Here is a 14,017-nt window from a genome sequence, read left to right as displayed (position 1 = left end):
CACCATCGCCGAAGCCTTTGCATAAAGAGCTCCTGGTGCCTACAAAGGTTCATCCATATAATTTCTTAAACGGACCCAGAGTCTCACCTGTAAGTGGGGTTAAGCTCTGGTTGCAAAGTCTGCTAGAGGGGCAGTCGGTAAGAAAGAGCAACAGCCAGCAGTGAACTGTGGCAAAGGAGAGCAGGAGGCTGGAGCAGCGGCAGATACCTCGGCAAGCTGGCAGGGAGTGACTCTTCCCGGTGTGGGGAGGGGGCAATGGACGGTAAGAAGCCAAGCGCATGGGTATCAGGGAGGCGCTGGTTTTTCTCCCTGGTGTATATTCATCATTCTGCAGCAGCAGCAGCAAGCTTTGATGGAAATGGGCTGGTGTCAAAGTGGTCCTCACTGATGAGCAAACGGCGTGGCACTGAAGGGGGCAGAGGGCAGCTCTGTGGGAGCCTTTGCTCACCCTTCCCCATTTCAAGCCTTCCCCAAAGCAGTCTGTACAGGCACCGTTTCTGTGGGCTGGTGTCAGACCTTGTTGCTTGTGGAACCACATCAGGTGTGCTCTGTTTTTTGGGGATATGACTTCTATTTAACATTCAAATTGTAGCCACAAGGAAAATTTAGCAAGATATTGTGTACCTAGGAGTAGGCTTCTAAAGACTCCCATATCCTGGTGTGAGGGATGTCTGAAAAATATGAAAAGAAATGAGATACCAGGTTCAAAAGCATCTGCAGGATGCCAGGGGCAAGCAGGAGCACCTGCCTCTGCAGAAACCTTGATATAAACTTACATGCTTGCTTTTCTCGTAGACTGGCTATATTTTATCCAACACTGCTCACAACATGGTACCCTCAGTGTCTGCTTTGGGCAATCCTTTTTATCCAGCCTCTGAAGCAGTAGTGGAAAACTTGCTATTCCTGAGCAGATTTGAGAGCTGAGCTGTGATGGAGAAGGTGGCTGCGCACCTGGTGTGGGAGAGTTGCTGCTCTCGGTTGCCATTTTTTATTTTTCTTCCCCAGCCATGAGCATTTGCAACCATTTAAGCCTGAGAAGTTTGGTTTCCTCGTCATTATTTCTCCTAACACTTGCTCTACCATGCATGTCATTTCTGTCGGCTTCCTGCTAGATAAGTATAGATTTTCTACATTAAAATGGGCAATAGCATACATCTTTCTCACTCATGTGTTTCTCAATTCTGGCTGGATAGGAATGTCATCCTCCTTGGGATGTTTGTCTGCCTTAAGTTTCTATGGCCACCTTATTCCTGTGTCACCTTGGTGTGTGGGGAATAGCCCCTGCAGCAGTGTTTGTAGGGAGCAGGATCCCAAGCGCTGACCTTCTGCTGGATCTGGGGGGGGATAGGTGGTTGTGTGCAGCTGTAGATCAATGTTTGCACAAGGAGAGCAATAGATGTCAGACTCTTATGTCATTAAATCATCAGTTTGTCTGGGATTCTGTCCCGATCTCAACAACTGTTTGTTAATGGTTAAGAAGGCCTTGGCAGATTCTTAACTGGTCAATAAATAACTCAGGGAAGAGAAGGTTTCTCTTCTAAAGAGCAGGTTAGTTTGTTTTATTTTTAATAATGTACCTCATGTGTGCCTTATAAAATTTCTTGAGAGGCGCTAGTGGCATTGAAATAATTTGCCCTTTTTTTTTTCTGTGTTAAACCAAGGCAGCTTTTAGTGGCTTGCCTCCTATGAAATATCTTACAGGATTAAATATGCTATCATAATTAAAGATTGAAAAAGCCTATGGAACTTGGTCACAGAGTCTGTACTCTTGCAAAATTGGATTACAAATTCCAGGTTATGTCATCTCAGGTATGAAATACTTCCAGACAGAAGAGATCAGCTTATTTTCCTAATAGCATTCCTGACAAGTACTGCCTATGAATCTGGGATTCTGCAATTGATTTTGTTTCTCCATATGTTGAAACAGCCCTAGCAAAGAGTGTTCAGTCTCCCATCCCCCTGGATTATTTGGTGAATGTTTCTTTCATCTTAGATCACAGACAGACAAGCATCAGCTCATGAGGTGTCATGTACCAGCTACTGAATATAGAGCTGCAAGAAGCAGAAAACACAGGCTCTGCTTCTTTAATTAGTTCATGCATCTGCTTTGTTAGCTGATCAGAAGTCCAAGAGCATAAGGAGTATTTGGCCCAGGATAGCCATGCACTGAGATCATCAACAATTCTTTCCAAGAGGGAAGGTTAAGGAGTCCTCCTCCTAGGTCCCAAAATAGATTTCCTGTTGAAACCCCAGATAGTTACACTCTTTCAGTATCACACAGTCACTTCTTGCCATTAGGCAAAGAGTTGTGAACCTTCGTGGAGTTTAGACCCCGGTGCATGTGACTTCCAACAGATCGTCACCTATGGCTGAAGCTGAGTGATCTCTGCACTTTTGCAGTCTCACAGCTCTGTGCGTGTCCCTCATAAGCTGCTGCTTCTTGGTTCTGATACATTTCCCAAAAGGCAAAGAGGGTCCAGGTGTCCAGAGGACAGTTTTGTTTGCTGGTCAATGCAAAGACTTGAATAATGTATGGAAAGGGTAAGATCAAAGGCACCTGTATTAACTTTTAGTATGCCTTGGAGAAGGTATGTTGGGGTTGGTTAGAAGTGGCAGATAGAAACTTCTCTGTCTGTGAACAGGGAAAACAACGTGAAACAAAGATTGTGCAGTATGGGATTTTTTTGTAGGGGGTTGGTGGCTCTTCTCTAGAGGGAAGATTAAAAGTCTGTAGCCAGCATAGATGTTTTTGTAAGCAGGCATGGCCACAGGGAGAACATCTGAGACGTCGGGTATATACTCTTGCCAAATGTGAGATGTCTTGTTTTCAGAAATGGGCACAGCACTCATTTTTTTCCACACATTTTAGCTCACCCATCCGTCTTTTGAATGTCTGACTACCTTAATGTTGTACCTTTAGCAAGTCTGAAAAGCAGCTCTGCAAAATGACGAGTTATATGCATAGAAGCACCGTCTCTCCTTCCCACCAGGTTGTTCTTTTCTGGCACCAGCACCGCTCAGAGCAGCGCTGCCTTTGCTCCCCCAGCACAGAGACCTGATCATCTGAGGAACACCCAATATCCACCACCATCCTGCTCAGTGCCAGACTTCCCCGGCCTGGGATGTGTTGAACTGGTTGAGGAGGTGGTCTTCTGAATTCCACTAAAAATGGGATACTTTAGGGGGAAGCCCCTTTGTTATGGGAGTTGTCACTGATGCTTCATGTGAATTCGTATTTGTAGCCTGAGAATATGCAATAAACAGGTATATAAAGTTAACTGTTACACAACTTACGTCTCATGCAGATAAGGGCAATGCTGTTTTCTGGAAAATATCTGCCCCACCTCCCCCACCCCCCCCGAAATACCAAATTCCATTGCCTGCTGCCCATATTAATCTGTCTTTGAGTTAGGGTTGCATCCACTCTTAGTGCTTAGAATGAGGGCAGCCAGTCTGCTCAGTTTTGTATTTGGTTAAGAATAGGGTAATTATATGTCTTTAGTTCTCAATATGATAACATCAAGATCTGGCACATTGCTGATCTTGTCTTAACCACGCTAACAGTATGCAAAGACTTCAGATTAATACCAAGGACCTGTTCTAAGCTTACCTGCAAGAGGCAATGAAGCTCTGGAAGCACATGCCGTGGACACAGACCCCCTTAGAGTGAGGCAATACACCCTCCTCTCCTACCCCCCACTCTGCTGAACCCCAGTGGTGGGCACAGACCTCTCCCTGCCACAAGGGCCCTCTCTAGCCCTAATTCAAACTGAGAACTTGGCCTCACCCTCAGCTTTCCCACTGGACTTTGTAGGACGTAGCATTAAATCTGCTTCTAAACCCCAATCCAGCTGTTGGGAGCTGGACAGAAAAGCACGGAGGGAGCGTGTGCGGGCTCCCAGGGCTGTGAGTACAAGCTGCACGGATGCCTTGGGTTAAGAAGAACAAGGACTTACAATTGTGGGTTATGTCCTCATCCTGCCTACCACAAAAGCATATGTTTAGGGTTCCCTTTTCCAAGTGCTTCCTTTCTATCTTTAGGGTTTGGGTCGGAAATGTCTTTTTCTTGAATTGCCCAGCGACTGTAGTGCAGGTGCTCTGGTTAGGGATTTTTATTTCAAGAGCTGTGGTGATGCCAGGCTAGAACAGTCTGGGCATAGTGTGTCTCTTGCACTGGGAGTGTTTTCTTTAGTCCCTAATCAAATCATGCTCAGCCACTGTGAGCTGCCCTGCAGACCATAGTGTAAGAACATGTTAGAGATCACTTAAGCAAACCTGACTCCCACAAATCCATGAGCCCCAATGGGATGCCCCTAAGCGCAGAGGGAGCTGGCAGATGTCATTGCCGAGTCACTTTCCATCATCTTTGAAAGGCCATGGAGAACAGGAGAGGTGCCTGAGGACTGGAGGAAAGCCAGTGTCACTCCAGTCTTCAAAAAGGACAAGGACAGGAGGAGGACCCGGAAACCACAGGCTGGTCAGCCTCACCTCCGTCCCTGCAAAGGTGATGGAACAGCTCATGCTGGAGGTCACCTCAAAGCATGTGGAGGAAAAGAAGGTCATCAGGAACGTCAACATGGATTCACCAGGGGGAAATCATGCCTGACCAACCTGACAGTCTTCAGTGATGGAATGAGTGGCCGGGTAGGTGAGGGGAGAGTGGTGGATGTTGTCTACCCTGACCTCAGCAAGGCTTTTGGCAGGGTCTCCCATAACAGCCTCATACATAAAATCAGGACACGTGGGTGAGATGAGGGGACAGTGACGTGGGCTGAGAGCTGGCCGAATGGCAGAGCTCGGAGAGCTGTGAACAGCGGTGCACAGCCTGGCTGGAGGCCTGTAGCTCGCGGTGTTCCCCAGGGGTCTGTGCTGGGTCCCATCCTCCAACTTATTCATCAGCGACCCGGATGGAGGGACGGAGTGTCCCCTCAGCACGTTTGTGGCTGATACAGACTGGGAGGAGCGGCTGATACCCCAGGAGGCTGCGCTGCCCTTCAGCGAGCCCTGGGCAGGCTGGGGAGCTGGGTGGAGAGGAACCTAATGAAGCTCAATAAGGGCAGGTGTAGGGTCCTGCACCCAGGGAGGAACAGCCCCAGGCACCAGCACAGGCTGGGGGTGGCCTGGGAGGTCTGGTGGGCAGCCAGTTGCCCGTGGGCCAGCCGTGTGCCCGGGTGGCCAAGGCCAGTGGTGTCCCGGGGTCGTTAGGAGCAGCGAGGCCGGCAGGGGCAGGGAGGTGATCCTCCCCCTCTGCTCTGCCCTGGTGAGGCCACGTCTGGAGTGCTGTGTCCAGTGCTGGGCACACACTGCAACACAAGAAGTTCAATTTGAATATTCTTTACCTTGAGGGTGACAGAGCACTGGCACAGGCTGCCCAGGGAGGCTGTGGGGTCACCTCTGGAGACATTCAAAACCCACCTGGATGAGACCCTGTGCAGCCTGCCCTAGGTGACCCTGCTTGAGCAGAGCGTTGGACTAGAGGATCTCCAGAGGTCCCTTCCAACCCTGACCAGTCTGTGATTCTGTCAAGCAATAGATTTATATCATAAAATGTTTGCTGGAAGCATCATTGCCCTGTGCTGAGGCTTACTTGACTGCACCTGCACTGTGAATTGGAGTAGAAGCTTCTTTTCTGCAAGCTGGACCAGTTTTATTCCTTTGGTTCCCGGGACTCCCAGGGCAGTTTTATTGAAACAAGTGGAGAAGGCGATATAGGCACATTTTGGCAGGGCACGAGGACAGGGACCAGCAGCAAGGGCTGCAGGCATCTGAATCTTGTGCTGCTGCTGAAAGCTTTGTATCCTGTGCCCAGGGGCAAGAGCAGCGAGCTGGAGAGGGAAACGGAGGCTGGATGGTACCACATACCAGCGCTGCTGTTTGTCTCCAGTCCTTGCATACCAGTCACATCATTGTCCTCAAAGGGGCAAACTGGAGCAAAGTTAAGCCAGGCCTGGTATGCAGGCAAAAGCACGTACGCGGACACACCAATGCACACACCATAATTGTCAGGCTTGGAGATGCAGATTTGTACTTTGCGTGTTGTCCTACAGCACTCGGTCACACGCAGTAGGTATGGCTCAGGGAAAAAGGGAAACCTGTCCCAGGCAAAGCGTTTTAACTCTCTCCAACTTTTCGTTATCCTGGGAGGAGACGAGTGGAGCTAAGGGCCCTGCCTAGTAATTAAAGGCATCAGGGATGAGAGGCATGTAAGACAATCATTGCTAATTAGTAGCTGCATGAGTTAAATGCAATCTTAGTTTTCATTCTTGGTGGCAAAGTGAGCAAATGTCAAGAAAGCCTTTGGCTGGGAGAGAGGGAAGGGGTTAGTCTGCAGCTCTTTCCTTCCTTGTTGGGAGAGCCCTTTGTTGTCCCCGAGTGGTGACTCAGCCCGTTAACTCCAGGCAGTTTTCCCTCTGAAGTGCGTGTGCCATGTATCCTGATTTAGGATCCTGCCAACTATACCAATCTGTTGCAGATGAGTGATTTAGATCAGTCAAAGAATCACTGTCAAAAGTATTAGAAAAAGTGATTTTATTATGAATTCATAAAGATGTGACTTAGCAAAGTTCAATGGCAGGGTTCACCCTATTCCTTGCTACATGGATGAAACAGACAAAGGAAAACAGAACTGAGCTGGAATGATTTACAGAGGCTGGAGATGCAGAAGTGTAAGAGACCCTTCTGTTGAGTCACAAGGTTCAGAGTGGACCCGCTTGCTTTTAAACTCCTCATGGAACTTAGGTGCAGCTAGGTCAAACCTTAGACCTGGACAGCAGTTTTTCTAATAGAATTATCCATACAAAGTTTATAATAATTAATATTGAGTATCAATATCATTAGTATTAGTTCAGTGTGCTATCAATCATTTACTGAGGATCTGTTGCAAGGGGTCTCTCTAAGGAAGAGAGAGATCTAAGGAAGGATCTCTTAGTCTCAGGTAAGGAATCTCAAACCTTGAGAGGTGTCCCAGCTCAAGGGGAGATCACCACCATGCTGCCTACCAGGGAGGGTTCAAGAAGAGCCCCCATAGGCTGTCATATTTATGCAATAAAGTGGTTGACTTGCAGTCAAATTGCGTATAAAGGGAAAGGTGTGCACGAGACTCCTTGTACCCACGACTTTCTTTGCTCCTTGACAAACGAGTCTCAGAAAAGCCACCCACTACTCATGAGTTAATTGCATGACCCATGTTCCAAGCTCATGTGCACTGACACTCACTGTGTCGCTGCTCCTTTGGGGGTTTTCTAGAGGAGTTCTTGGCCCGGCTATGGCTCAGGTCTTTACCTCCTCTGGAGCCTGTACCAAACAAACCATTGCTAGTTTCATTAAGGGCTTGAATGTGTCTGTCACAGCATGGCAGGCACGAAAAAAATAACCAGATATCAAACTTTCTGCCCTTCCTAGATTCATGAACAGAGAGGCTTGACCACATCTTTCAGGGCCTTTAAATACAGATGCACAATACAGGTGTTTTGTTTCTCCACTTCCCTCTCCCATTCCGTGACTTCATCTGACAGTCTTTGGAGAGCAAAGGGACTATTCTTGGAGACTGTCCTCGTCCTAGAAATCATAAACCTGGCAGCTACCATAGTCCTCTCCTCCTGGACATGACCCTATCTGAAATGCTCATGGTACATCAAAGGAGCCGGCGTGTGCTCCCAAAGGACCTGCTGTTTATCGAGGACACAAGTGTCCTGTCCTCACGCATTGAGCTACTCACAGCTTCTGCTGTCACTGCTTAGCCACTTTTTACTGCATCCCCATGACCTGGGAGCTGCTGAAAGCCTTGCATCTTTAAAAGGGGATATTTGAAAAATAAAGTCAGGTTAGGATAAATCACAGGGAGCAACATTAGCGTGTGAATAACATGGATAGGAGAAATTAGATTGTAGAACTAACAGTTCTGTGGGTGACATTTCAAAGTCTGCTGCAGTGAAGAGTTCCATCTATATAAAAGGACAGCTGCACACTCTTTTTCTATTTTTTTGTTTAAAATTTAAAAGGTGTCTTTTTCATTCACCCCCATTTAAGCATTTTCTTAATAGGTATCCTTTCTCCATGCCAGCCCTTTTAAAGATTAAAAATGAGACAGTGCCTCACCTCAGGGTCTTGTCCCATCCTCTGCACCCAGATGCAAGTGGGCAGAGGCAAGAGACTCCAGGACACTGACCAAAGCCTCATGGGATGGTTCAGACAAAGACAGGCTGGTATCCAAAGGCTCCTCATGGTCTTCGAGGGGAAACTAAGTTAAATGGGGGATATACTAGTCATTTTAGCTGTGCATAATGTCCTGGCAGGGAGGTGGGCTGGTTCCCAGTGCCCCAGGCTGCCAGGAGTGTGGCCGTGTGAGCTCACACTGGGAACACACATTTGTGCCTTGGCCCCTTGCACCCTTTGGTAGCGACAGCTGTGGCAAGGCGGGCGGCTGCGGTCCTGCAAAAGCAGGGTTTGAAGCACTGTGGGCAGAGTGGGCTGGTGTAGCTGCAGGACGTGTCCCACTCCAATTTGTGTTACTGGAAACCTGGAGAAAGTGTGTAGCTGTAGCCTTGAACCTGGCCATACGGATCACACACAGGGGCCAGAGGCAAAGGAAAACGTGTGGCCACGTCAGGGGCATCACTTTGGGTCTACCTGAGCACATTCGCTGGGAATTTGTCCTGTTTGAAAAAAAAAAAAAAAAAAGGTTAATTTTTAAAATTACTATTTATTTCCACACCAACCAAAACTGTGCAGGGTGTGATCCACACAGAGAAGCAGCTGTGTGATGGAACTGGCTACTTTGCACTTTCATACTGCTTGCACTAGACACCTTTGCTGGGACAGAAAACGCCTAAGGGCAGAGTTTTGTGCACACTTGGAGGGGCAAAAGCTACCATTTCCATGGGAAGATGCAGTCTGGCTGGTCATCCTGCCCTCATGCCACCTTCTCCTGTGTGTTCATTAACTGATTAGATAAGTGACCTGGGTTACGGCTAACCTGGAGGGAAAGAAAGGTAAGATTGAAAGAACAATGAATTAATTTCACCAGCGCTGTTGGGTGAGACTGGCTGTGAACTTGCACAGGAGCCTGCGAGACCTTGGGTCAGCGGTGGGGCTTGCAGCAGGGCTCGTGGGAGTATTAGCTGAGCGATGCACGTACCTGGGGGCTCTGTAATCAAAGGGGCTTGCGTTGTTCTCTCTCTCTCTGTTTTTTTTGAAGTCATCCTAATTAATTAAACAGCTGATGGAATGGCAGGGCAAGCACGTAGTGCAAAAACTCAAAGCTGCGCAGATTTTCAGTGTGGACCTGATGAAAAGGCTTCTTTGCGTACCCTGGTGTCTCACTAGCATAATTAACTCTGCTCTGAGTCAACTGGAACATCAGCAAGTTGACCATTTTCAAAGCAGAAGCGATTTTATAATAGCAAAGTTGCTATCAGAGCATGTGAAATGCTGAAGAAAAGCCTTTCCTTTCTGCGACACTTCTGAGGTTCTGAACAAAAGCTTCGTTATGGTTGTGGGGTGTTTTTTTCTTGTAGTTGAATAATTTGACAGAGAATTCACCTCGTTTTCATTAATTTTTTGGCAGGGGAAAAGTCAGGATTTTCTCAGTGGGAACTCACTGAAGCAGAGAAACAGGGCTGGGTAAAGAAACATGGCTAGCTCCAGCATAATTATTGAGAAAAACCAAAGTGGGTAGTGAGCAAGTGCCTCTTCGGTTTAGCGCTTTAACAAATTATCTATATAAGCCTGGGTTATTCCTGAGACTTTATTTCACTTCAGTTAGTTTGACTCCACACTGGCCCCAGGCACAAACTCCGCCGAGGACCTTGCTTGAACACAGAGACGAGCGCAGAGCAGATTTGGCAGCCCGCTGCTGCAGGCTCTGCTCGGTGAGCAGCACTGATTCGTGTCAGTAATGTCATTCCAGTGAGACTCTGTGAAGAGTTTGGGGTCGTGGATCCAGAGCATCTGAGCAGCAGATTTGGGGTGATGGAGTTTGAAGGGTGGGCGGTTTGAATTCGGTACTGAGCAAATCTGCAAAGCAAAGGATGGGAGCTTTGTTCCTTTGCATGAAAATGTCTTCCTGCAGCTGGGTTTCAGGGGGCCATGGTCTGGGAGGCTGTTATCAGAGCAGGCTCCAGAGAGATATGGGTGCTGTGTTCGGGTCAATCACCCAAAGGAAATCCAAGTTCCTTTCCTGATCTTTCCTACCCTCCGGCAGATAACCTGCAACCTGCTGCAGTGTCCATAACACTGGGAACAGCTTGTATCTGGAGCTGTTGGACCTAGAAACCTGGCTTTAATGAAGGAGTCGCTGTCCCCCATCTGTGGGGAAGTCGGTGGGGTGGGTCACTCTGGTAATGGCCAAGCTCCACAGCACAGAAATGACCCTCTAGCAGTTTGACCCTAGCAGTCAACGGTCAACACAGGTGGCAAATGGGTCAGGGAAGCTCAGGTATCTTTGGAAACCATCCCTCAAAGCATGATGCTGGGTAGATATAAGCTGTCCTTGAATCCTTTCCTTCTGGAGATGTGGAGGGAGAAGCAGGAGCTCCTACATAACTGATGGAGCACGACCCCAACCAGTGGTTTGTCCCCATTCTCCCAATCCACCCCATGGGGGCAATGAGCATGGCACACCTGTAAGACCATAATCTTTTCCTCTCTAAAGAAAAAAAGTTCTGTAAACATCTCCCTCCCTGTACGCCGGCAGGGCCCGTGCCAGAGCAGCAGGGGAGGTTTTTGCCCCCGGTGTTTTGCAGTCACGATGGCTGCTGTGGCCATGATACAGTAAGCTGATAGCGTGCTCATGAGTCACTTCTCAAACACAAAACTGGCAAAACAGGCTGCATGAGGCCCCATCAGGGCTCAGGATATCATAATTATGATGGCCTAGCTTGCTGAAGGAGGGCAAATGCATGATTATTTATAAGGCCACATTAGTACAGTCACACCCCTCCTAGGGAAACCAGTGGCTGCTGTTGGGCCATGGCCATGGCCTCACTGGGGAAGTGAAGACAAGCCTTTGATGTCCTTGGCTTATTCACCCCGGTAGCAATTCAGTTCAGCAGTGACATTTGCGGTTGAGGTGTTCTCTTGATTTTTTTTTCTCTTACCTTTTAATGACCTGCTTCCACTTCAGCAAACTAGTTTTCTCCTCTGCTAAATAAACCCTTGAATCAAGATTTCTGGTAACTGGAAAATCACCAGAAGTTCCACTTTGCTATAATCACCTTGAATTTATCTTTTTAAGATCGGGCAATCGTCCCCTATCTGAGGCACGTGGGTTTTTGCACTGGCCTGGAGCAGTCATCTGGATGTGCTGCCTGTGCAGTGCCCAGGCTGTCAGTGCTGTGCAGATTCTGGCTCCAGCAAAGGTCTAAGCAGAGTCTTCTGCTCAGCCCGTCGTTCAGGTTGGTGCACATTCCTGAGAGTAGTGACTTACCCTTTTACAGCTCTTGCTTCAGCTGCAGTCTACTACTGCATTTTCCCCACTGAGTCTCAAGAACAAACCTTTCCTAACATTAGCTGCCCAGTTAGATCAAAAGATGGTAAAATAAGGGGGTCTGAGCGGGGACAAGAGGAAGGTGGACCACACGCATGGTATGAGCCCACTGAGAGCTCACCCCAGCCATGGTGACCTGCAAGGTGGCTGTTGAGGACAGCAGTTGCACCTGAGTGTGTCTGGGTGAATCCACAGAGACATCAGCATCATGGGCCATCATACACACTCTTCATCAGCTCCCAGGGATGTCTGCTGTGTCCTCCAGGACTAAGCTTGTCTCTGGCAGGCGCTTAGAGTCAGCCTGAGCTGCTCCACTACACAGGAGTGGAGGGCCATGGGGCAGGATGGGGCTGGGCTTAGCCAGGGCTGAGTGTGCCAGGAGGGTCCATGGCACCTGCACTCTCCATGGATGTGACTCCATGGTTGTGTCTCATTCCCCAGAAAATAAAGTTTTGAGATATCTGCTTTCTTCCTAGTGTGTGGGCAAAATAGGAAGAATTTCTTTGTTCCCTGTGGGGTTTTGAAAAGCATCCTCCATGAAAAAGAGGCCCTTGAGTTTAGATTTACAGCAGCCCAAGCAATTTTACAGCTGTATCTAACATCTGCTCTCAAGGAATCTCTTGGTTCCTTACACCCATATGTAGTCTTTTCTGACACAGAGGTTTGTGGTTTACTCTTCCTGATTTAGGTGATACTGTCTTATAAACCAGAGCATCCTCAGGTCAGACTGAATTCCCACCGACTCCCGCTGGGTAAGAAGCATGTCCTGCTCAGCGTCATGTGTAGTTTTTTGAAAGGAGAGGAGGGCCAGTGTGGTGTCTGGGCTAATCCCTCATTTCCAGAATATCCACATTTAGCTGTTTTTGTCTCTGGAGACCTCTGTAAGTCTGTTCTACATCTGAGGACACCAACGCACATGAGCTGGGCAAAACTGCAGAGGGAATTAGTGCCAGAGAGGAGCAGGGTTAGGTTGGGTCTGGTTCCCAGAGCTGTGCATGGACCACCCCATCTTCTCTGAGCTTGTGGCTGGCTGCAGTGTGTGTCTGAGGAAGGCTGTGCCCTCTGAGCACCTGGTACGTGATGCCTGGGCTGCACTTGCCCTTCCCGGGCTCTGCGGGCAGCTCACCAGCCTTGCAGTGGGCTGCTGCGGCGTGCAGCCATTCTCTGCAGCAGCTCTGTGATATAAGTAGCCACTTCCCAGCCTGCTGCCATCTCTCCTACTCACAGACAGGGAGGGAGAAGGAGCCAAGAAACATCTTTTTGCCCCGTGTGACAGGACGGCACCCACACAACAGGGCTGCGGCGCTTGACCCGAGTCCCCAGTACTGCCACACTGCGAAGTAACCGATTGCTCCCAAGTGACAAGCTCTGTCTTTCCATTTTAAGCCTATTTGTGAAAGGAGAGCTTTTTTAGTTTTTTTTTCTCTTTTGATGCCAATCTCTATTGTTTGAGGAAACTTTTGCTAGGAAACCAGGACTGGGGAAAAGGAAACTCAAAGACAGAGCGGCCAAACCCTTTGCAGGAATCTGCTCTCTTCTGAAGGTTAAAGCTTGTCATTTTTTGATTTACTGGAAATGATTGGTGTTTCCTTTGTTCTCCTTTGCGGTGGCTGCTCTGATAAGCCCTGAGGGATGCTTTCCTTGGACAGATCTGGAACAATTATAGCAAAAGAAATAAGGAAAGTAAACCCATGTCCTGTTTTTCCTTATTCCATTTCTTGTTAATCAGCGATTTGCCTTGTTTCAGAGGGAGACTCAGGACCCTGCCTCCCTAATTGCTGGGGACTTTAGATGGCTGCAGGCCCAGAAATACCATCCACTACAGACTGCTCTGATCAGAGTGTTGCTGAATGCACTATGTGGTCTGACCTTTCGGTTTATGGTGAGCTGGCTTCTGGGGCTGGCCCAGCTCAGAGATGAGAGTTGTTTTGGAGCCCGATGTGAAGTTTGCCAGCAGCCCAGAGCCCTTCTGTACACAGGGCAACCTGGAGTCCTGTCCAGGACCAGGGCAGGAGAGTGCTGCAGCTCCAGGCTGAGCAGGGCTATCTGTGGCCCAGGAATATCTTGGGAGAGGCTGTAGGTCAAAGTCTGCTGATAAAGCCACACTGATTCTAGGAATCAATATCTTCTACTAGGCTGGGTGCACGGTGAATGGAAAGGGACTTGGCCAGCCCTCTCCTGCCGTGATGCAGAACATGTCATGTGAAGTGGTGCCGCTCTGGGGCACCCGCTCCAATCCTGTTCCTTCCTAACACAGAGTCCTCTTGCACCTTGGGAGAGCTGCTCAACAGGGTGCCATTCCCCTGGTTGTGCAACAGCAGACTTTGCTTATCTGTGCCAGGGGCTTCCCCACCTGGAGAAGGCTGGAGGCCCCAACCCAGTTCCCACTGAAGCAGCAGGAGACTTTCCCAGTGACTTCAGTGGGCTGTGACCAGCTCCGTGACATCTCTGCGCCCTGGTTTCTCAGTGTAGAAATGCAATACAGCAGCCACCACCTCCTCGGAGTGCTCTGAGGCTTGTTTGTATTTTACG

The 14,017-nt window shown here is 48.7% G+C and overlaps 1 protein-coding gene across 4 annotated transcripts in view; it reads left to right on the top strand.

Moving 5' to 3' along the window:
• NEURL1B (neuralized E3 ubiquitin protein ligase 1B) overlaps nt 1-14,017 on the top strand; it is a 130,452-nt gene that overhangs the window by 67,217 nt on the left and 49,218 nt on the right. For 3 of the 4 annotated variants that reach the window (XM_080398206.1, XM_080398205.1, XM_080398208.1), the window contains one exon: nt 1-14,017. This exon is cut by the window's left edge; it is cut by the window's right edge and continues 13,821 nt beyond it. The exons of the other annotated variant lie outside the window; for it this stretch is intronic. The gene's annotated coding sequence lies outside the window, so the exon portion shown is untranslated. 4 annotated transcript variants of the gene reach the window in all.

This window comes from Falco punctatus (genome assembly GCF_963210335.1).
Source record: "Falco punctatus genome assembly, chromosome: 8".
In the NCBI taxonomy this organism is placed as follows: Eukaryota; Metazoa; Chordata; class Aves; order Falconiformes; family Falconidae; genus Falco; species Falco punctatus.
Note: the sequence above shows the minus strand (reverse complement) of the source record. Positions and strands in the feature narration are given on the sequence as shown.